Source organism: Rhagoletis pomonella, unplaced genomic scaffold, assembly GCF_013731165.1.
Source record: "Rhagoletis pomonella isolate Grant_MI unplaced genomic scaffold, Rhpom_1.0 Rhpom_scaffold_00112, whole genome shotgun sequence".
In the NCBI taxonomy this organism is placed as follows: Eukaryota; Metazoa; Arthropoda; class Insecta; order Diptera; family Tephritidae; genus Rhagoletis; species Rhagoletis pomonella.
The window spans coordinates 103418-104892 of NW_023458666.1; positions in this window are offsets into that span (position 1 = coordinate 103418).

Genomic DNA, 1475 nt, shown 5'->3' on the forward strand with positions numbered 1-1475 from the left:
TCACTATAACCTGTTTATTGCCCCCATACAACTGATGGTTCAGATATGGGGTTTTACTGTGAAACTCCTTTATGTGAACAGCTAAAACCGATAAATTTCGTAAGCTATTTTTTTAAATAATAATACAAAGTCTACTGAGAAAATCGTCAAAATCTATGCTGTATAATCATAATCTCTTGTACCACTGATTGTTCAGATACCAGTTTTTGCGATATATGCATCTCCTTTATGTAGGAAGCTAAAGCCATTAAATTGTGTTACCCGTTTACGTACCGATCACACAGCAGTGAAAATCACTTAGATTGGTGCTAAATAAATAAGCTATATCTTCCATACCTCTGATTGTTTAGATATAATTTTTTATATATGTATCTCCTCTATCAATGCCTGCTGTGAATATATAAATTTATTCAAATGCAGTAATCTGTTAAAGTAAAATTTTCAGATGCTCATGAAATGTATGAAGCCTTCGGCATAGCCGAAGCCAGCGCTGCTCTTACTTGTTTTGTATTACAAAAGTGTACTGAAATGTACCGAGTTTTTAGCGCTGAAAAAGCCGAAACGAAATCTAATAAGAAAATTCTATATAAAGAAGAAATAACTAAAAGACAAATTAGATTTGAAAGACAATCTCACCTTTAACCACTTCTTCTCTTTTTATTTTGTATGCTTTGTATTTGTATGATTTACTTCCCCCGCCACCAGGGACAAGGGGTAAAGCATTTAACAACTTATCGCCACTAGACACGAATAAAGGCGCGAGCTCAAAAGTTGACCGCGAAAAAAAAGACGCATGAAAAAACTTCAGCGAAGACTCTTTACATAGTTGACGGCAAAGAAAGACGCGTAAACTTATTTTCGCGGTCAACTAAGTTTACGGGTGTAACAGTATGTGAAATTCCCCAAGGATTTTTGGGGAATGATGCTGAAGTGACAGTCCTTGACCAGTTATAAATCCATGTTTAGCCGTCTTCGCCGTCCACTAGGTTACGCGTGTTTTTCGTCAAATTTTTTTAAGCGTCTTTTTTTCGCCGTCAAAATACTAGCGCGCCTTTATTTGAGCCTAGTGACGTTATATTTTTCTTCATATTTTCCTCTAATGGTTTACTTCTCCCTACCAATGGTAAGGCGTCAAACATTTAATATTTAAAATACCATCCTCTCATTTTATTAGCCTCTATTACCCCCCACTAGTGGTAAGGGGTAGAGAATTTTAAAATATGAGTATTTGCAGTTCACGCATTGCTTAGAATCATTTGCTACCCCCACCCGAGGTAAGGAACTCAGCTCTGCAACGAACACATTAAGTATCAGGAAATGTAACCCTTTCTTAGTATAACCAGTGACAGTTTAACAGGCTTTAATTTAATGGATTTCATAGAAAAAAGAAAACGAAACGCAGACCATACACTGAGGGAAATAATGCATAGTAAAAATGAATACTTTATATTTGATTATCGTTTAAAAATGTTCGT